This window comes from Mirounga leonina, unplaced genomic scaffold (genome assembly GCF_011800145.1).
Source record: "Mirounga leonina isolate KUSES-001 unplaced genomic scaffold, KU_Mleo_1.0 Mir_173, whole genome shotgun sequence".
NCBI classification, from domain to species: domain Eukaryota; kingdom Metazoa; phylum Chordata; class Mammalia; order Carnivora; family Phocidae; genus Mirounga; species Mirounga leonina.
Window position 1 is genome coordinate 63,072,167 of NW_023270447.1, and position 23,160 is coordinate 63,095,326.

The window sequence follows — 23,160 nt, forward strand, 5'->3', positions numbered from 1 at the left end:
TACTTAAATATGGCTTCTTTCATTTTAATTAATGGATACATGAGTAATCACTATTTTACACATGTATATATTAATCTCCCCCAAAGAAATCACATATTTCGAAGAAGTGTATCTAAGTCAATTTGTCTTACTCTTACAAATAAAAAGAGCTTCACAACTAGTGGATAAATGAAGGAGCAACATGTCAGGTAGAGAACAAACTTAAAGGAGGGCATCAGGCCTGAAGGTAGCATTCTCTTTGGAGTCCCTCATTTCACAGATTAGACCCAGCCCTTTGGATGTGGACAATTTATGCCCAGTCCATGGATAAGAAGACTTGTCCATTGACAACGTGTACAGCAGAGACAAGGGACCTAGAGATGAATCCTGACTTCCCCATTTAATAGCTTGGTGAACTTGACAAGTCTCTAAACCTCACTGAGGCAGTTGCTACATCTGTAAAACGGGAATAATATCCACTTCTCACACCTATTGTGAGAACTAAAAGTCAATGTTGAGTGTATCTAGCATGCAGTAAGTGCTCCATGAATATTTCCTTCTCCTTTCCTAAGGAAGAAAGAGGAACTTATGTTTTTCCTCAAGAGTCTGGACTGAAAAAGGAAAATTGCATCTTACCTGGGAAGTGGTCATCTCTTCTTCCTCCTAGGCAAGGTCAGGGAGTTAAGGAGGCAGAGCTGGAGGAGGAAGGAGCCATGCATGAGACACCAAGCCTTCCTTGCAGCTCCCAGAGAGTGTGGCCATTGTTCTGCCTTGTCTGAACCATTCCCTCAACCCCCCTGCCCTATGTTGCCTTCTTTTCTTCATGCTACAGATTGTTCACCATCTCAGTTAAGTTGTCCTTCCTCTGTTCTGAGTCAAACCTCAACAGTGTCTCCCTGTTCGCTGAAAGTGGTCACGTGACCCAAGCCTTGCTAAGTAACCTCTGCAGCCCCAGCAGCTCCACAATCCCGTCCTCCTCCACACCCCAGCCTTGGCTCAGTTTTGGCAGGCCTCAGGTCACAGGTGTGTCCCCTCAAGGGTGGGTTCCAGCTGCCTGTGTTGCTGCAGCCTTCATTCATTAGAGCATGGCTTGTTCCCACTGGCTCAGGAACAGCATGTCCTTGGCTGGCAACTTTCTCCAGGGCTCCAAATCTCTATCCGGCCCCCTCCCCCCAACAAGTCTTCGAAAACCCAGCCGGGCTCAAAGCTCCGCTAAGCACCTCTCAGGATACATATCTGGAGGAACTCGGGCTAGGGACCTCTGGACAGAAGAACGGCAACGCAGGCGACCAAACACTTGAGGGAGAAACCTGAGGCACCAAAGGTTGGATGCCCCCGGGGTCACACTGCTCTGAGAGGGGAGACACAGGATCGCGGCCCCGACCTGGGAGGCGCTCAGAGCCGGAGCAGCCGGTCACAGGGCTGCGGAGCCAAGCCTGGAGTCGGAAGGAGAAAGGGATCCACGAGCCACTTGGAGGCAGATGCCACTAACCCCCGTCGGAGATGAGCAGAGCACCGTGAGGTGAGTGCTTTAGAGAACCCGAAAGGTTCCCACCCTCTACAGTCAAATCTCGGCATCACACTCTTTTCGAGACCATCGCCCCCGGGGCCCCAGATTTGGGGGTTCAAGTCCCTCCATCGCACCCGCACTCCGGCGTTCTGATCTCCATCGTTCCGCTGACCCCTACTGCCCCTGTAAGCCCCAGTCTCTCCGCGAGTGACTGCTGGCGCTGCGAAGAGCTCGGTGGCCGGGACTAAGCCCGCCGCCCGGCAGCACTGCGCCTGCGCGCGGGGAGCCCGCGGCACCTCCCACAAGACCCCGCGGCGCGCCGCCTCAGTGCCCCCCGGCTGCCGGGTGAGCAACCTGGCCCCGCGACGTGCAGAGATTCCTCTGCCAGCCCTGCCGGTAGGTAGGAAAGTCACTTTTTAATTTCAGTTCCTGGGATCCTCAGTGGGAGGACGTTCTCCCTCCTTCCGATGTGGAAGCTTGCGCCGCACGGCAGAGCTCCGAGCCCGAGCCTCGCACTTGGGAGTCTGGCTTCTTAGGGGTTGGGGCTAAGAGACGGGCAGGGACTGGGTCCTCTTATTTGGCCGGTGGTCCTTTCTGGAATGTCATCGCACTGGCTCCTCTGGGCCGGCAGGCGTTCTCAGATAGGGTCGCCCGGGGCCTGGGTGTGCGGCCCTCCCTCTCGCACAGTTCTCTGATGCGTAGCCCCAGCCCAAGGTGACCCCGCCAAACCCCGGGCCTCTCCCCCGTCCCCAGGCAGGACACTTAATGTGATATCGACTTGGCCGCCCTTCCTCCCTCCTGTTTCTATACAGGTTTCCTACCTCCTCCTTGTAAGCAGCCTCAATCTGCACGAGGGCATCTCTTAGAATCCTCACTTGATTTTTGGAGCAAACCCCGGGGGGCATTCTCCCCCAAGGCTTGATTCATGGCTGCTGGTTTCCATCCCCACCCGCCAACTAATCTTGAAGTTATTTCAGGTGGTGGGGGTTGTCAGAACAGGTCTGGGGAAATGGTGGAGGATGGAGAAGCCTGTTTGGTCACCTTTTAGTAAGTCCTGGAAATGGAGAGGTTGTCTGGCCCCCAGTTATTTATGGCTCTCTTTACATTGTGGGGTGCTTAATGCCTCACCTCTTAATCCTAGTTTCCATCCTGAACTAAAGGACAAATCCCAGTTAACGTCATGTTCTGCACCTGTGACTCTGGTAGTCGGCCCTGTTCACAAATGTTCTGGGTTCCCTCCTCTTTCCAGTACATGGTAGGACTGCAATTTCCCATCCCTTGGAAGTTAGTGATGACAGTGCAAACTGTTTGGCCACAAAATATGAGCAGAAGTACTGTATGCCACTTCCAAAGGGATCTTTTAGGAGCCAATGCACAATTTGTCATGTTTCTTTTCCCTCTGCCCCAGAAATTGTAATGTTCAGTGTGTAGGCAGCCTCTAAAATGGCCCCCAATTATCCCCTGCACACTTCAGGTCTCTGTCACATTTTGGTAATTCTCGAAATTTCAAACTTTCTCATTTTTATATTTGTTATTGTGATCTATGATCAGTGATTACCACTTGCTGAAAGCTCAGATGATGCTTAGCATTTTTTAGCCAGAAAGTATTTTTTCAATTAAGGTATGTACATAGTGTTTTTAAACATAATGGTATTGCACACTTATACAGACCACAGTATATACAGTATATACACACATATACATGTAATATAACACATATACATACAGTATATATAGTATATATATACATATACAGGCTTAAAACATTTTTTTAAGATTTTATTTGTGATCTTTCAGCCTCCATTCTTTTTTATTTGTCAGAGAGAGAGCACAAGCAGGGGGAGTGGCAGGCAGAGGGAGAAGCAGGCTCCCCGCTGAGCAAGGAGCCCAATGCAGGACTCGATCCCAGGACCCTGAGATCATGACCTGAGCCAAAGTCAGACACTTAACCAACTGAGCCACCCAGGCACCCCTGGGCTTATAACTTTTAAATGCACTGGAAAACCAAAAAAATTTGACTTGCTTTATTGCAGCAGTCTGGAACTGAACCTGCAATATCTCCAGGGTACGTGTGTACTTCAGTGACAACCCCTGTGTTAGTTATAGGGGATTAAACAGCTGTAACAAATAGAGTTCCCAATGCATTGGCTCAAGCAAAATAGGAGTTCCCTCCTCTTCCCTATTTCACAGTACAGGGTAGGTGGTCCATGTTGGTGTGCAGCTCTCTCCCATGTGGTCATTCAATGACTTAGTCCGTTAAGGCTGCTATAACAAAATGCCATAGACTGGGTAGCCAACAAAGAACAGAAATTTCTCATAGTTCTGAAGGCTGAAAAGTCTGAGATCAGGGTGCAGCATGGTCAGGAGAGGGACCTCTTCAGGCTGGCAGACTTCTTGTACCATCACATGGCAGAAGGGGCTAGTGAGCTCTGTGGGACCTCTTTTGCAAGGGTACTAATCCCAATCATGAAGTCTGCCCTGATGACCTAATCATCTCCCAAAGGCCTCACCTCCTAATACCATCACCTTGGGCATGAAGTTTTCAACATATGAATTTGAGGAGAACACAAAAGTTCAGACCATAGCAATGATCCAGACTATAGTGGCTCTGCCCTCTTCAACACATTACTTCCAAGGCTGCTCTGGCTGACACAGTCTAGCCACGAGAAGAGCATCTCCACTCCCAACACCCTAGTCCAAAGCACCATCATCTGTTGTCTGGACTCTGGAACAACTGCCTCTTAACTGGTCTCCCTATTTGCCATCCTGCCATCCCTACTATCTATCCCCCACACACAGCCAGGGAGAACTTTTCAAAAGAAAATCAGACTATACAAGTCTTCTGCTCAAAATCTTCACAACCTTCCCATCACATTTAGAATGCAATGTCACATACTCTGGAAACCTATCTAATGCACAAAACTCATCTCCACATCTCTCCTCCAGCCACACTGGAATTCTTGCTGGTTCTCAACAGGCCAGACTCACTCTTGCCTCAGGATCCTTGCAGGATCTTCCCAATGCTCCTTCCTTCACTGCATTCAGGTCTCGGCTTAAAGGTCTCTTCTCAGAGGACTTCCTTTGCTACTCCATCTTAGTTTCCTATCACATTCAATGTCCTCACAGGTTTTAAAGAGTGTTTTACTGGTCAATACCTAAGATGATCATTTATTTGTTTCTTGTTGAGTAAAGTGCTGGTATCTTACATTTTTTGGTCACTGCTGTGTTATCAGTATACAGTTAGAACAGGGGTAGGCAATCTACACCCGAGGAACAAATCTGTTTTTCTGCCTGTTTTTGTATATAGTTTTATTAGAATACAACCACACTCATCTGTTTGTGTGTCTTTGGCTGCTTTCATGCTACAGCAACAGAATAGTTGTAACAGATTGTATTGCCCACAAAGCAAGGTAACTGATATCTGGCCTTTTACAGGGAAAGTTTACCACCCTTGATCTATGGCAATTAATATTGATACATCAGCTTCCTATTATTTGATTAGTGGATCTTGTACCACTCCTTTATTTTCTATCCTTTCTGGATGATTTGGCTTCAATCTTGCATGCAGCTTATATTTGGATTTTAAAAAACAATCTGCTAGCCTCTGCTTTGGAAAAGTATGGATTTTTAGGCCTCTTTTTTGTTAAGACAAAAGGAGGAGGAATAAAAAGTATCTCCTTCTCCCTCTTGATTAAAATGCAGTGAAGACAGAGAACCCAGAAACAGTCACTCTGACTTTAAAGATATTTGTACCACTGCTGTGTGATGGAGAGCCTTGCTCAAAACAGACTAAATTAATCCTTTCTCTGCCCAACGTAAAGTGATAACTCTTACACTGATTAAGCACGCTTACTGCTTTACTAGTTATAATTAATTTCTAGACTTGAAAAAATTATTTGAACTTTGTTTTTTTTTTTAGAGAGAGTGTGTGCACTAGGTGGGGAGGGGCAGAGGAAGAGAAAATCTTATGCAGGCTCCGTGCCCAATGGGGAACCCCACACGTGGCTTGATTTCAAGACCCTGAGATCACGACCTGAGCTGAAACCAAGAGTTGGACGCTTAACCAACTGAGTCACCCAGGCGCCTGGAAAACACTTTTTTTTTAAATAAGAGATAGCGTTAGTTCATGAAATAAATTAGTCATATCACCAATTTACCTTCTTTCTTCCTTCTTTTCTCAAAAAAGTATCAGCCTTTGTTTTTGGAGAGCACCTGATTATCTCCCTTTTGCAATGTAAGTTATAAAGTGCTTTTGACATGTTAAAAAAGTATCCCTAAATATAATGCAGGCATTATTATTCCTCAGGATAGTGATTTAATCCATTTGCCTTTATGGTGATTAGTGATATACTTGGACACATTCCTGAGTTTTATTCTTCCTTTGTATTTACCATGCTTTTTCCTTGTTACTTTAGTTTTCCTTTCCTGTGTTCTACTGGATTTATAGTTTTTATTCCCTTTTTTTCTCTCCAGTGACTTGTGACAGTCTGTTTCTTTTAGTGGGTAGCCTTCAGTTTTTATCATGCATATTCAACAAGGTATAAAGTTAATATCTATCCTCTCCCAGAACACAAATTTATAACACTGTAACCCTGATTCCTACCATTTATTCTAATGTTATCTAGAATATTCATTTCACCTTATTTCTAGCCTTCTCCCAAATTAATCCTTAAATTACTTACACCCAACATAAATTCAGATTTATGAACATGTTTACAATTCATTTGTTCATCAATGTCTCTTGCATTCTATTTCCCCCAGTGGCTGATGTTAATGCTGGTTTTCTCAGAAAAATGAGATTTCAGGTAATATTTTCATTAAAATTTTTTGTATGTTATATGTGGTTTTTTTTTTTAAAGATTTTATTTACTTATTTGAGAGAATGAGAGAGAGCACAAGAGAGGGGAGTTTCAGAGGGAGAAGGAGGCTTCCCGCTGAGCAAGGAGCCCAATGCGGGGCTTGATCCCAGGACCCTGAGATCATGACCTGACCGAAGGCAGACACTTAACTGACTGAGCCACCAGGCCCCCGTTTTTTGTTTTTGTTTGTTTTTTTTAAAGAAGTAGTACTATATAAAAAATAACCTATCTTCATACTGGAAAAAATCAACCTAATGTCTGAGTATAACACTAAACAAAGAGAGTTTGAGTGTTCCTGTTAAAAGGGGGGAAAATGAGGGGCGCCTGGGTGGCTCAGTTGGTTAAGCGATTGCCTTCAGCTCAGGTCATGATCCTGGAGTCCCGGGATCGAGTCCTGCATGGGGCTCCCTGCTCGGCAGGGAGTCTGCTTCTCCCTCTGACCCTCCTCCCTCTCATGCTCTCTGTATCTCATTCTCTCTGTCTCAAATAAATAAATAAAATCTAAAAAAAAAAAGGGGGGGGGAATGAAAAGTAAAAATATATCCAAATGTGGGCGCCTGGGTGGCTCAGATGGTTGAGCGTCTGCCTTCGGCTCAGGTCATGATCTCAGGGTCCTGGGATCGAGTCCCGCATCGGGTTCCCTGCTCAGTGCATAGCCTGCTTCTCCCTCTCCCTCTGCCACTCCCTCTGCTTGTGCTCTTCTGTCTATCTCTCTATCAAATAAATAAATCTTAAAAAAAAAAAATATATATATATATATCCAAATGTAACATTCTAGAGGGAAGGTGAGTGTAAAAAAAGATATTCTGCTTACATTATATATGACTATTTCAGACACTTTTGACAACTAGACAAATATGTGTAGACTTCAAATTTTAAAAAATAGAATCTGGGGATTCTAAGATCAAGTTTGAGCTGACTGTAAATAGTATTTTGGTTTTCTAATTGCCAAAATCATGTTCTGGGGTTGAGGTTATCTAGGAAAAGAATGAGGTCAATGGTAGAAAGTTCCCCAGGTAGCAATATGTATGTATCCAGTACTAGAATACTAGGTGTCAAAGAAGTCTGGAAATGTGGGAAAATAATTTTTTTCAGGTTAATGGTCATACTTATTGCTTTATTTTTTTTTTAAAGATTTTATTTATTTGAGAGAGAGCGAATGAGAGACAGCATGAGAGGGAGGAGAGTCAGAGGGAGAAGAAGACTCCCCGCTGAGCAGGAAGCCTGATGTGGAACTCGATCCCAGGATTCCAGGATCATGACCTGAGCCGAAGGCAGTCACTTAACCAACTGAGCCACCCAGGCGCCCCCTTATAGCTTTAAATATAGAAGTACTTTGCCCACAAATATGTCAGGTTGAAAACATATTAAACATATCACTTGAAAATATAACTAGTTGGGGCGCCTAGGTGGCTTAGTTGTTAAGCGTCTGCCTTCAGCTCAGGTCATGATTCCAGGTCCTGGGATCAAGCCCCACATTGGGCTCCCTGCTCCGCGGAAAGCCTGCTTCTCCCTCTCCCACTCCCCCTGCTGTGTTCCCTCTCTCACCGTGTCTCTCTGTCAAATAAATAAATAAAATCTTTAAAAAAAAAAAAAAAAGAAAATGTAACTAGTTACTGTGTGAAACTTTTCTTGCAGCATTATTATAATAGCCAAGATATGGAAGCAGCCTAAGTGTCCATCGATGGATAAGTACATGAAGATGTCATGCACACACACACGTATACACATACAGTGTAATTGTTATTCAGGAAGAAGGAAATCTTGCCATTTGCGACATGGATGGAACTTGAGGGCATTATGCTGAGTAAAATAAATCAGACAGAGAAAGACAAATACCATATGAAATCACTTATATACATAATCTAAAAAAGACCCTGAACTCATACAGAAAACAGATTGGTGTTTGTCAGAGGTAGAGGTCAGGGCGTGGAGAAAATGGGTAAAGGGGATCAAAAGGTACAAAGTCCCAGCTCTAAAATAATTAAGTCCTAGGCATGTAGTGTACAGCATGGTGAATACTATGTTGTATGTTTGAAAGTTGCTGGGAGAGCAAATCTTAAAAGTTCCCATCACAAGAAAAAAATTTGTAACTGTGTGGTGATGGATATTCACTTGACTTATTGTGAACATTTCACAATGTATATAAATATCAAATTACGTTGTACACCTGGAACTAATATAATGTTATATGTCAGCTATATATCTCAATTTTTAAAATTTAGCAATATATATTTGTAAAAATATATTCAAGAAACTAAAACACTACAATAACTTGGGATCAGAGAAATCATTAACAACACAGGTCTTGGCTTAGATAAGAGTCTTCCAATTACCTCTTTTACTTCACCAGTTTTTAAATTTATGAAAGATGAGGAAGATAATGTCAGTAGAGGTGGTAAAAACCTTTATGTGTAGTTAGTATAAGGCAATAAAGGAAATCTTCATTATTATAAGAGTGCAAAAAAAACCCAGCTGAATTTTTCTTACTTTTGGAAAATTTGAAGAGTATCAAAAGTCTCAAGCTTCTATATTTTAACAGTGACTACTCTAAGGATTATGTTTGAGGCGCCTGAAATAATATATAAAAAATCAGTTAGCAATAAAGAACACCTAAACTAGAATGCTTACTAACCATTCTTAGTATTACAAAATTCTAGTCTTTCAATAAACTATAATTTGCTCAATAAAAAAAAAGAGTCTTCCAATTAAGTATAAATACCTAGTGCTCCTTGTAACCCTATTTTACTCAATAATATAGTTTATTTATTTGAGAAAGAGTGAGGGTGCCTTGGTGGCTCAGTAAGTGTCTGCCTTCGGCTCAGGTCATGATCCCAGGGTCCTGGGATCAAGTCCCGTGTCAGGCTCTCTGCTCAGCGGGAAGCCTGCTTCTCCCTCTGTCTCTCCCTCTCCCTCTGCTTGTGTTCCCTCTCTCACTGTGTCTGTCAAATAAATAAAATCTAAAAAAAAAAAAAAAGAGTGAGCCTAAGTTTGAGTAGGGGGAGAGGCAAAGGGGGAGAGAATCTCAAGCAGACTCCCCACTGAGCACAGAGCCTGATGCAGGGCTCGATCTCATGACCCTGAGATCATGACCTGAGCCAAAATCAAGAGTTGGACACCTAAGCAACTAAGCCACTCAGGCACCCCTAAACATGATGTTTTAAAAAAAAAACTTTAAATCCAATTTTACTTAAACAGTCTGCATACTTGATTAGTTGACATAATGTTCTGCACACCTCACACTTAATCTCAAAATGTTGCTAATTTATGCATTTGCATAATATGTACACAGCATAGACCAGTTCCCTCTTCTCAAACATGAGCTCTAGCCCCATGAAATGCATTAGAATTAGTGGGATTCATGACTTTGTTTGAGTGCCTGACAATGACTTAGTTTTAATAGGAAAAAATTTTGTTTCAACTTTTCAAACATTTAATTTTGGTTCATACTTAGCTAATTCTTTTACTCTATTAATTACAGCATTTAAGAAAGGGAGCAAACATTTTAGTTCATAGAGCTCAGACTATAACATCAGATAACACTCCCAGCCTCCTCATTCTCAGTCTGCCCCCCGATGCACAAGACCTCTCTTAAGAGTCTCGCATAATTCTCACAGCAATGAGACATTCTACACCCCTAAGGGCGTCTTCTTGCTGTCTTAAAGTTTGTACTTGCTCAGATGCTATTACTGCTAAGGACAGGAACTGAGAAAGAACTAGGAGGGGAGAGTAATGTTAAATAAAGCAAAACGACAGCTTTAAAAGGAAATGAGAGATAAGGCAGTTGAACTTGAGAAAAGCTCCCTGAGTTTATAATTTGTTTACATATACACTTTTGTGGTTTGCCAAACGATTTGGTGTGACTACCTGTTTAATTAGCATGTAGTCTTAGTTATTGAAAACTTTGTGAGACAGGCTTAACTTAGATCTGATGGATATTCTGAAAATCATTCTCATGCGTAAGTCTTCACCCATCACCACCTACAAAAATGCTCAAGAAAGAAAAATAATTCCAAGTTCATACGTTTAATCCAAAAACTTAGGCTTGCAAGAGAAAACCTGATTTGGTGAATTTAGGTTCAAGCTCAATGCTGTATAAGCCTTACAACCACCAAAGAAAGGGTTTAAAGACTTTTTTACATTATCAATGAACATTTAAAGTGAAATATAAAATTTCCACTTAAACCATTGTTGGTTCATGTGTTTTAAAAGAGAAAACACAGAATTTACATAATGTCAAATTATAAAATAGCTGCCAAGCAGCTCATGAAAGCAGAAAAGCTTTTCAAATAGCTTGATGCAACACCTAGGCTAGTCACCCAGAAACTTCCAAACAAGCCTGAGATATCGCTAAATCAATTTCCAAAACAAGAAAGTAATAATTTTCTTCCAGAAGTCTCTGCAAAGTATCATGCCGCCTAATTTTTCTAAACAAAGTACCCCAGTTATAAGCTACTTGAGCTAGGTTCACTCCTACTTATGTACCTGTGCCAGGGAAATAGGATGGCTTTTATTTACATGACTATTTACCTGAAGAAATGCCTCTCTTCCTGTACTAAGTGCTTAGAGTATGAAACACAGCTGCTTTCTTTCTTCAGTGACTAGTTAATCAGGATTAAACACACACACACACACACACACACTTTGGTGTTCTGCATAGACAAGAAAACATATTATCCAATGTCCTCAGCTGAGCAGAGGCAGTACAAGACTTCATCACTGTCCCTAACTTCTATTATTTAAAAGGAGGCTCCAGAAGGCTCGGGCACAGGTGCCACAGCTTTACACAGGTGCCACGAAATGGTCTATAAAATAAGCCGTACGATTTCACTTATAATTGGCCAGCCTGCATATGGTGATTTTAGGTTTGAAGAGACAATGATGCTGTTTACCAGACATAATCCTGGTTGAGAGTTTTATTTATACATTTTTTATTACAATAAAATATACACTCCATAAAATTTACTATTTTAACCATTTTAAGTGTACAATTCGTTGGCATTAAGTACAATCACAAAGTTGTGTAACCATCACCATAACAGATAAAATTTTGTGTAAGTGCCTAGCATGTATTTCAAACCTATGGTTATACAAAATTAAGCAATGCATTAATTGTATGTATATAATTTGTATGACAATCGTAAACCAGGGCAGTACATATATGTAATTATAGTCAGCTTGATGCCTTGATTTTTAAATTTTTTACAACTTCCTCGTTTTATGCTATACAGTAAAATTGTCAATTTATAACTCAAAATTTTCTATAATCTTCTCAATAAAATTAGTAGTATTACAGAATATGAATTTCAGAACATGCTTTTCCATATCTATCCAATTGATAGAGTTTTTCTCATGATGAATTCTTTGCCGCTTTATTAAAAGGCTAACTAATTGTAAGTTTTCCCACATTCACACAGCTTCCCTGTTTTTATGACTCCTTTGATGGAGAATGAGAGTCTTCTGGTTAAAAGATTTCCCACAAGCACTACGTTTGTTTTGTTGCTCTGCTGTATGAGTTAAGTAATGTTTAAGGAGATGTGACTTCTTGATGAAGGCTTTGCCACATTTAGTACACCCATGGGGTTTCTCGCCTGTATGAATCCTCTGATGCATGACTAGCACTGAGAAGTCTGCAAAGGCTTTGCCACATTCTCTACATCGGTACGGTTTCTCTCCTGTATGAATTCGAGAATGTTTATAAAGGGATGAGCTGTACCTGAAGGTTTTCCCACATTCTTTACATTCAAATGAGTTCTCAAATGTATGCGATTTCACATGTTGGGTAAAGGAGGAGTGCCAAGTGAATGACTTCCCGCACTGATGGCATTCGTAAGTTTCTCTCCCACGTGGAGTCTCTGGTGGACCACCAGTTGTGCTTTATGCATAAACGCTTTCCCACAATCATTGCATACATAGGGCCTCTCTCCACTATGAATTTTTTGATGAGCTATAAGGTGTCCCTTACTGTTAAAGGCTTTCCCACAGTCATTGCATTCAAAGGTTTTTTTTTTCCCCCTTGTATGTTTCTTTTCATGTCTAATGAGGCAAGACTTCTTTTGGAAGGCTTTCCCACATTCAGGGCATCCAAAGGTTTTTTTTTTTCTTGTAGGCTTTTTTTCATGCTTAATGAGACAAAACTTGTTTCTGAAGGCTTTTCCACATTCCTTGTATTCATAAGAGTTTTCTCGGATATAACTTTTATTATAACTGAGCAAGTGTGAATTAGGTTGCAGACTCTTTCCATTTGACTCACATTTACGTTGTGTTTGTCTTTTTTTTTTTTTTTAAGGTTTTATTTATTTATTTGACAGAGAGAGACACAGCGAGAGAGGGAACACAAGTAGGGGGAGTGGGAGAGGGAGAAGCAGGCTTCCCGCGGAGCAGGGAGCCCGATGCGGGGCTCGATCCCAGGACCCTGGGATCATGACCTGAGCTGAAGGCAGACGCTTAACTGACTGAGCCACCCAGGCACCCCACGTTGTGTTTGTCTTAAAGAAATATATTTTATACTCAGATTATAATTTTGGACTCTCTCCTTGGTCAGTGTTTTCTCGAAGGTGAGCATATCTTGGTTCAAAAAATTGTCTTTGCTTCCCTCCTCTCTCTCTAGTGCATCACTGAGTAAGCAGATAACTTCTAAAAAGGTGTAAAATGAAATATTCCCAGTTACTCTTTCCAATCTCATGTTATAAAAAGAAAAAAATTTGAAGTATATAATGCCGGCAAGGATGCCTATTCTGACCATTTCTATTCAACATAGTCCTGAAGTCCTGGCAAGACCAATTAGGTAAGAAAGAAGTAAAGGTATCCAAACTAGAAAAGAAGACATAAAAATATCTCTGTTCACAGATGATATGATCTCATATGTAGAAAACCCTAAAGATTCCACAAAAAAACACTATTAGAGCTAATACTCAAATTTGGCAAAGTTGCAGGATGCAAAGTCAGCATACAAAAATCTGTGTGTTTCCATACACTAAAACAATCCAAAAAGGAAATTAAGAAAACAATCCTATTTACAATAGCATCAGAAAGAATCAATTAGGAATAAACTTAACCAAGGAGGTGGAAGACTTGTATACTGACAACTACAAAATACTGCTGAAAGAAATTAAAGACAAGTAAATGGAAAGACATCTTGTGTTCATGGACTAGAAGACTTAATATCGTTAAAATGTCCATACTAACCAAAGTGATCTATAGATTCAATGCAATTCCAATGGCATTTTTTGCAGAAATAGAAAAAACAATTCTAAAATTCATATGGAACCACAAAGGATTCAAACAGCTAAAACATTCTTGAGAAAGAAGAAGCAGGAGACCTCACACTTCCTGACTTGAAACCATGTTACCAAATTACAGTAATCAAATCAGTATGGTACTGGCATAAAGACAGACATATAGATCAGTGGAACAGAAGAGAGAGCCCAGCAATAAACCCATGCTTATATGGTCTTCAACAAGTGAGTCAAGACTACACAATGGGGAAAGGATATCTCCAACTAATGGCTGATATCTGGGAAAACTAGACATCCACATGTAAAAGAATGAAAATGGACCCTAATCTTACACCATATACAAAAATGTATTAGAGACTTAAAATGTAAGACCTGAAACTATAGGGCGCCTGGGTGGCTCAGTTGGTTAAGCGACTGCCTTCGGCTCAGGTCATGATCCTGGAGTCCCTGGATCGAGTCCCGCATCGGGCTCCCTGCTCGGCAGGGAGTCTGCTTCTCCCTCTGACCCTCCCAACCCTCCCCCTTCTCATGTGCTCTGTCTCTCAGTCTCTCTCTCTCAAATAAATAAATAAAATCTTTAAAAAAAAAAAAAAAAAAGACCTGAAACTATAAAACTCCTAGAAGAAAACATAGGGGAAAAGCTTCATGTGATTGGTTTTGGCAAAGACTTCTTGCAGGACTCCAAAAGCACTGGCAGCAAAAGCAAACATAGACAAGTGGGACCACATCAAATTCAAAAGCTTCTGTGCAGCAAAGGAAACAATCGGCAGAGTGAAAAGGCAACCTACAGAAGGGAGAAAATATTCTAAAAACATTTATCAGATAAGAGGTTAATATCCCAAATCCATAAGGAACCCCCACAAGTCAACAGCAAAAAAAATGGGCAAAGGACTTGAATAGACCTATCTCCAAAGGAGACATAAATGGTCAACAGGTATGAAAAGATGTTCAATATCATTAATCAGGGAAATGCAAATCAAAACCACAGTAAGATCACACCTTGCATCTGTTAGATGTCTATTACAAAACAACAACAACAACAGAAAATAACCAGTACCGGCAAAGCCTGGTGCACTGTTGCTGGTAATGTAAGATGATGGAGCCACTGTGGAAAACAGTATGGAATTTCCTCAAAATATAAAAAATAGAACCACTATACGATCCAGGAATCCCACTTCTGGGCATTTATCAGAAAACTGAAAACGGGATTTCCTAGAGATGTTTACACTCTCATGTTAATTGCAGCATTATTCACAATAGCCAAGAATTGGAAATAATCTAATGTTAATCAACAGATAAAGGTATGAAGAAAATATAGCATATACATACGTACTTTTATTTATTTTTTATTTTTTAAAGATTTTATTTATTTGACAGAGAGAGACACAGCGAGAGAGGGAACACAAGCAGGGGGAGTGGGAGAGGGAGAAGCAGGCTTCCTGCGGAGCAGGGAGCCCGATGCGGGGCTCGATCCCAGGACCCTGGGACCATGACCTGAGCCGAAGGCAGACGCTTAATGACTGAGCCACCCAGGTGACATACGTACTTTTAAAAAGAAGGAAATCCATCATAAGCTATATGAATGAACCCTGAGGACATTAGGCTAAGTGAATAAGCCAGTCACAGAAGGATAAATACTGCAAGATTCCACTCAGATGAGGTATTTAAAATAGTCAAACATATATGAGGCACCTGGGTGGCTCAGTCGGTTAAGCATCTGACTCGATTTAGGCTCAGGTCATGATCTCAGGGTCCTTGGATTGAGCCCTCCATCGGGCTCCACACTCGGGGGGGGAGGGGCAGGTAGTCTGCTTAGGAATTCTCTCTCCCTCTCCTTCTGTCCCTCCCCCCACTCGCGCTTTCTCTCTCACTCTCAAATAAATCTTTTTAAAAAAAATGACCAGACATAAATTCCTTTTGCATCTATCATCAGTTATTTCCACCACTTGATACAACTTTGTCCTGAAAATGGCTTTTTAGTTATAACCTCTTTCAATCTCCCAGATATAAGTCTCCAGAACCCTGCTTTGCCCATGATACCACACGCTTCAACTCAAATTTCCCATTTTGGTTTCCACACTTAATGACTTCTATTAACTCTGGGGACATGAAACAGAAGACTTCTAGTTTTTAGCAACCTTTGCCTTTATATAGTTTACGATCAAGTAGGTCAATTCTGATTGTTACCATGATGCCACACCTTGCCCAGTGTAACATCATCACTGCTGAGCTCAAATCCTTACAACGCTAAGTCCACTGATACAATAATGTTAGCGAAAATGGGAAGAAGATGGTTCTTCATTATTTCTGAAATTTGATTCCCTTCCATTAAGAGGGAATATTAGTGCAACACTCTAGATTCTTAGCTCATTCCTTATTTCTCAAATCTATATGATCTGATTACCTTATAAGAACCAGATGTATGGAAAAGATCTGTGCTCATGTTGAGGAAAAAAAGAAGAACAAAGATTTTAGGAATTAAGAGAACAAAGCAAGGACCTCCATGGAACAGGCAGTGCAAGGAGCCGGGGCAGAGAGGAGAGGGCCCTCCCTCCACACAAAAGCTGAGCAAAGAGAAAGAGTAGCTATGTGAGCAGAGTGAGTGAAGGTGTCATCTGGGGATCTGACGATGTTATGTCAAGTGGACCCAGTCACTTCCAAAGCTGTGTGGCTTTTAAGAAGGGCTTCCTGAAAGAGCTGCTTCAGAGGGACCTGTCCCTCACTGACCGACTGGAATCTCAATTCCAAAGACTCCCATCTGCCTGGTTTTCTTTCACTCACCTGGATGGCGCCAACGTGGGTTCTCCCCCTCCCCCATCCATGGCTCTTGTCCTTGCTCTGCCTTGAAGATCGCTTTTGTTTGGGTAACTGGGCCCCCTGTTCATGGGAAACAACACAGAACTGGAGACCAAGTGCTAGAGACAAACGACTACCTCACAATTCAGGTCTGTCTCCTTGAGTCTCAGGGCCTGGAAAGGATGACAAACAGGCTTTAGAACAGAAAAGACCCTTCTCCTCCATTTGGGAGGCAGGAGCATAAACCCTCTATCTGTTTATGCGTCATCTCAAAGGGGATTAAGAATCTGTGACCACTAACATTCAGGGCCAAACTCAGGAATGCTTCAGAATGTCCACAGCCTCCAACAAGTCCTAAAGGCAGGGCGCTAGGAGTATATTCTTAGTTCCCCTGAAGAGTTACCACCCACTGTCCTTACCCACTGAGATGAGGTTTCTAAAGTTCTCCAACATCACATCCCAATACAAGGTTCTCTGCTCACAGTCAAGCAGCTGCCACTCCTCTGGGGTGAAGTCCACAGCCACATCCGGGAATGTCACTGATCCCTGTAACAGCACATTCATCTTCAACCTGTAGTGAGTACCGCTGGGGAATGTGGAGGGGACTCAGAGCAATTCCTCTGATTATGTTCATTGTTCTGAATTTGCAGTAAGTTATACAGAGTAACTAAAAACTACTATATACTTGACTCAGAATTAAAATTTGTGAGAAAAAAATCATATACAAACTATATACCTATAAACACACATGTATATATACACAGATATATATACATCCATATATATGGGGAGGGAGAGAGGAAGAGAAGGAAAGAGAGAAAATATTAAGTTCACTGAGCATTGCTTTAGTCTCATGTATTCTGTTTATACAAAAGGACACTAAACAATGGTCATATGAAAACTGCTACTGCATTTACACAAATCCCCTACATAATAAATACCCCAATTTTTCTTTCACAGTCCATGCCAGGCAAACTTTTATCTGTGGAATTGTTATACCTTATTCTCTAGGACAAGGCCAAGAATTCACTGATTGGGTATCCTTTTTCTATGACTGCCAAGATTAAGCACACATTTGCATCTCAACATTACAAACAGTGTGCAGACCCAATGGTCTTCACATAGGCTAAGTTTGTATTCAATTTAAATGTCTATCTATATTTGTCCGGTTTCTTATATAGTAATACTTTTCCATGTCAGTATATGGATTCTTATAAGTCCCTGCAAATCCACCAGAAAACAAAGTGAAATTTGAATGAATAATTGGATGGACAGATGGATGGATGGATGAATGTCCTGCCTGGAAACTGGTCATTTTCTGATGCTCATGGAAAAGGACACAGATCTATGAAAACAAGACTTCGGGGATTTCTCTGCCTTTCCAGCCTAGAAATAAGTACTCATATGCCAGCTACAGAAAAGGCTACTTGCAAGTCAGGGAAGTCCACATTCTGGAAGCAATAACTTGTCCACTTTTAATTCTGATATGATAGTAGGAAACTTGGACAAGGATGTTCTCTTTTGGGTAGATGTACATATTTCTTCCCTATTGATCTATTATAATTTACTGTTCATTTCTTATCTGGTGATTTCTTTTCTCCCAGAAATTAATCCTAAAGAAATAAAAAGGGATGGATGCAAAGATTAAAGCCTGGGCTGGGGAGCCAGGCAGCCTGGGTTCAAATTCAGCTACCCTACCTCTTGGCAGTGTGACCCTGACAGAGTTACCTTAACCACTCTGTAGCTCACTTTTCCTATCTGCAAAATTCTGGTAATAATAGTACATATGTCATAGGATTTTATGAAGATTAACTAAGTTAATACATGTAAAGCATTCAGAACAATATATGGCACATGGTAAGCACTTAGTAAAACTATAATTATTTTTAAAAACAAAGGAGAGATAAAAAGTAATGTTTTCACATCATTGCTTATACTATGAAAGCACTGACAACAGCCTAAATATCCATTAATATGGTGTTGATTTTTAAAAAAATGCTATAGGAAGATATTACTAGAAGAGGTTCCATTTATATTTGTAGGTAAAAAAAGTACATTAAAATACATAATATGATCCTTCCCTGTGCTTTTAAAAAAATATACACACAGGGACACCTAGGTGGTTCAGTAGGTTAAGTGTCTACCTTCGGCTCAGGTCATGATCCTGGGGTCCTGGGATCGAGTCCCACATCGGGTTACTTGCTCGGTAGGGAGCCTGCTTCTCCCTCTGCCTGCCGCTGCCCCTGCTTATGCTCTCTCTCTGACAAATAAATAAATAAAACCTTTTAAAAAAGTATTTGGTGAGATATATCATATTTAAAAAAATATGCACACAGACACAGACACAATCTTGGCAGTCATATATCAAAATGTAAATAACTATTATTTAGGGTTGTAAAGAGATAGCAGGGTCATATGTAACTTTTATACTTGTACTTTCAAAATTTTTTATAATGCATTACTTTTTCAAAGATATATGTACCTATATACATACACACATAAAAAAAAAACAGCTGTACATATACAATCTACAAAGATACAAAGGCTGTGAGTCCCTACACCATCTTGGTTCCACCTCTTCTAATCTCATCTACTTCAATCTTTCAATCACTCTCTTACAGCTCACCCTGATCAGATCTTCAGCTTTCTTGCTGTTCCTCCCAAATACTGAGGTTGATTACTCAGGATCTCTGTACATTCCTTCTGCTGGGACAGTTCTTCCAGGAAAAACCCAGATACTGCACAGCTCACTCTACATTCCCCATGTCATTTAGCAGTGAGGCTTTTCTTGGCCACTTCATATAAAATAGCTTCCCTCACTGTCACCATTACTCTGGACACCCTTACTCCTTTTCCTCAGAGCACAGATTATGTACCTGTTCATTTGGGTTTCATTTATTTCCTTCCATGAAAAAAAAAAAAAAGCTCTGTTTTGTTGACTGTGGTATACCAAACACTAGAACAGTGTTCAGTCCACAACAGATACTTAGCAAATGTTTGCTGAGTGTATTGATGGATAAACCTCTCTTAGTATTGGTTTTCTCCTTGCTATGCATTTTCTAAAGAAACTTATTAAGCACCTTGGGCCCCAAGGAACTGTGAGGCAGGAAAAAGAACAACATTCTGGGAATTAAAGACTGGATTTGGGCCTGACTTAGCCATTAACAAGCTGTGAGGTTGCAGGCACTCAATGGCCATCTCTGGGCTAGTTTCATTCCTTCTTAAAATGAAGAAGCTAGAAGATTCTTAAAAGACCTTCTAGGACTACCAGTCATTGATTACTCTGTAAAGTATTTCTGCATTTAGGTAAGGGGAGAGAGGGAATCAGTGTCCCCAAAAGGCAAATGTAACAACAAATGGTATGGAGCCAGCCTAATTCTGGAAGATCCAATGGACTAATAGGAAATGAAGGGAACACATCTGTGGTAATGTGTGTTTGTGAGAGCCCAGAGAGGGAGGGAGAGGGAAGGAGACAAGGACAAAGGGAGGGGCGGCAGATGCAGAGAGGAGGAGAGAATGTGTTTAGCAAAGAAACAGTTTCTTTTGGTAGTAGTTCTTGATTCTTCCTTTCCTTGATCATATCCTCCTCCTCCTCCAAGCGAGTTTCCTTTTCTTGTGGGGCCTGACCACATACACCCAACTCTCTGTTTTTCTGTAATTCTCACCTCTCTCCTCAAATACTTAGGATACCTCTACTGACAAAGTCCTTGAAGGCACTCACATGGAATGCCTTGAGTCAAGCCCTACTCTCACTAGATAAGCAGGACAAACGTTGATTCCTGTCTCTCCTAAAATGGGATAAAAAGTCACAGTTCAAGAGAGTCTCCTCCCCCTTTCCTTCTTCTAGAAAAGATGGACTGGTTGACAGACAAGCAACCCTCCAACTGGAACCTTCACGTTGGGCCCCAAGTCTGTAAACTCACCATCACCTGCGGCCCCAAGTTGGCCTTGTGTGGATTTTAACCAAGGCTGCTGGAAACTGAAACAGGCAGGAATAGGCAAGAGGAGCCCACAGTTCAATTACACCGTCTTCGTGCAGGGACACCAAGAGTTCTCTCAAAAAGCAGTGATCACAAGTTGAAATTCACTTAGCACTCACTCCTCAGAAACAATGCAAACTAACTTTTTTGTTTTAGGCAGGGTACTACGTTACAAAAAGAACTTTCAGGTAAAAGTGCTCCACGTTTGAATACTATCGCTTCCACTTACTGGCTGTGTGATCTTAAGCAGGTAACTCCGCATCTCTCTCCAAAACGATGAGGACACTTACATCGCAGAGCAACCATGATAAATAAATGCCATACTCTTTGAAAAGTGCTTAACAGTGCCTGGCACGGGGTATACTGGTTCTCGTCCCCGCCGCCTTGAGGGGGTTTACTACCGTTTGCGAGTCAAAAGGCTCCTGGAACGAGATTAGATTCAATTCAATGCCCAGGCGTGGGCTCCCTACGCAGTGCACAGCACCTACAACAGAGCGACGCACTGACCCGCCACACCCCAGCCAGACCTGGGCTCCACCCAGGGCAGTGGGAGCCCGGCCCTTCCTCGGCTTTCTCTGAGCCAAATGGTCCCGTGCAGAGGGTTTACCTATAGTTTTACTTCTTTTGAATGAACCAACAAGCCGGCCTTTGCTCTTCAACGGTCCCTCCAGCCCTTCACGGTCACCGGCAACTCGACACCCGAGCAAGCCGGAGAACTCGGACACTTCCTGATAGCCCGCTGCGCGTGCGCGGAAGTAGCGACCCGCCCAGTTTCCCAGGGTCTTCCGGGGGAATCCGCTTGAGACAACGTTTCCCACGTGGCTCGTGGAGCTTTTGTCCGGAAAGCCTCACTACCTGGTGGAGATTTCTGATTTGGTGGCCTTTGAGCTTCATGGAAGAGCCCTGGTTATACTGAAGGGAAATGTGTACGTAATTTTTATGTATTAATGTAGACATGACATATAGAAAATATATGCCATATCCGCACGGCAAATAGAAAAGAGTAATTTATGAAAACAGACTATGGCCAAGTGTGAGTTCTTCTTTCATTTTCTTTTTAAAAACAAACTTCTTTGAGTAACCCAGGAATAACGTAAATACGTTTTATTTTAAATAATTTAAAAATATAATCTGTTTAATGTATTAGGGCCCTGTTAAAAAGGTTTTTTTTGTTTGTTTCAGGCAGCCTAATTATGAGTATGTTTTCAAAGTTTTGTTTTGTTTTTAGATTATTTATTTTAGAGAGAGAGAGAGAGAGCAAGCAGGGGGGAAAGGCAGAGGGAGAGAGAGAATCCTGAAGCAGACTCCTTGCTGAGCGTGGAGCCAGAGACAGGGCTCAATCCCAGGACCCTGAGATCATGACCGGAGCGGAAATCAAGAATCCGGTGCTTAAACGTCTGAGCCACCCAGGCCCCCTCAAAGTTTGTTGTGTGTTGTGTGTGTGTGTTTTGTTTTTTGTTGTTTTTTTTTATAGTCTTGCTATAAAGGAACGTTGGCAAGAGGCGAATTTCAAGTTTCACTTAGGGAAAAGACTTTATAAGTGGAAAAGAGATGGATTACATAATCATTTTTGGCTAGCTACAAAAAGAGTATATCTGAGAGGCATCAAGGTGGGGAAACGACTGGTTTCTACAAGTCTTAATTCCATTAAAGTCATGTTAAAATTTCTTATTAGGAATGATCATTCTTCTGAGAATTATCCCAGAATGATCATTTTCCCCATGAATTATGCAAAACAAAAACAAGCCCTTTTCCCAGACCAGGTTTGAGATAATTTCTCTTTTGCAGGATTTTTTAGACCTTTTCCCCTCAACCCTCTGCCCCCACCCTTTAAGATAAAATGTGTGTATGCCGTCAGGCCTTATTGTAAGCATATATCCAGTATTCTTTCAACAAAAACATGTTGATCGAGCTCCTATTATGTACCAGGCATTGGTTTAGATGTGTACTAGTGAACAAAACAGATAAAAATACTTGCCCTCATAGAGCTAATGTTCTATTTTATTAGACACTAATACATTTTTGATGAGAAACAGGATATTTCCCATGCAAATTAATTACAAAGGAAAAAATGGTAATTTTACAAGGGAGAAACCTGGTAGATGCCACCTTAACCAAGTGATCAAAGTTCAAATCACCAATGATGAGACAAGTCAACATTGTGCCTCTTGTCATGAAATGCTGAGAATATAGCTTATGTGATATACTTGCCCCAAAATGCATAGCTTAAATCTAATTATGAGGAAACATCAGACCAACCAAAAATGAGGGACATTCAACAAAATAACTGGCCTGTACTCTTTTTTTTTTTTAAAGATTTTATTTATTTATTTATTAGAGAGCGAGCGAGAGAGAAACAGCATGAGAGAGGAGAGGGTCAGAGGGAGAAGCAGACTCCCCGCCGAGCCGGGAGCCCGATGCGGGACTCGATCCCAGGACCCCGGGATCATGACCTGAGCCGAAGGCAGTCGCTCAACCAACTGAGCCACCCAGGAACCCAACTGGCCTGTACTCTTAAAAAATATCAGTGTCATGAAAGATGTTGAAAGGCTGAGGAATTGTTGCAGATTAAAGGAATCTAAAGAAATATGATGACTAAATGGAGTGGGTAATCCTGGTTTGGATCCTGGACTGGAAAAAAAAAAAACCCCAGTTAAAAAGAACATTGTTTGTTTAAATGCAGTGTAATATCTTGGATTGAATCCTCGAATAGAAAAAGGACATTTGTGGAAAAAGTAGTGAAATATGAATGAAGTCTGGAATTTAGTTAATAGTGATGTAACAGTGCTAGTTTCTTT

At 41.4% G+C, this 23,160-nt stretch overlaps 1 pseudogene; it reads right to left on the reverse strand.

Moving 5' to 3' along the window:
- Nucleotides 1-11,592: 11,592 nt before the first annotated feature.
- On the reverse strand, nucleotides 11,593-13,695 carry LOC118019613 (annotated as a pseudogene).
- Between the last annotated feature and the right edge of the window lie 9,465 nt (nucleotides 13,696-23,160).